Below are 267 nucleotides of genomic sequence, written 5' to 3' on the forward strand. Positions count from 1 at the left end.
TCCTACCCACTACTATAAATAAAATTCCCCTGGCCTTAAATGAGAATTTATCTTGAACAACCCCCATATCTTCTTATTCTGTTTCCCCTAAATGGTGTTGATCCTTCATGAACTATGGCTTTAATTATTGTTTTTACTTTTGAACCTTATTGCTTGTTTTGTATTTTGGTTTTATTTACCACGCCTGCCTAGAAATGGTTCAGGAAATAGAGGAAAGTACAAGTTGCGATGATAAAAAACCAAGGTCAGCCCAAGCACTCTCATGTA

This window comes from Rhineura floridana, chromosome 13, assembly GCF_030035675.1.
Source record: "Rhineura floridana isolate rRhiFlo1 chromosome 13, rRhiFlo1.hap2, whole genome shotgun sequence".
In the NCBI taxonomy this organism is placed as follows: domain Eukaryota; kingdom Metazoa; phylum Chordata; class Lepidosauria; order Squamata; family Rhineuridae; genus Rhineura; species Rhineura floridana.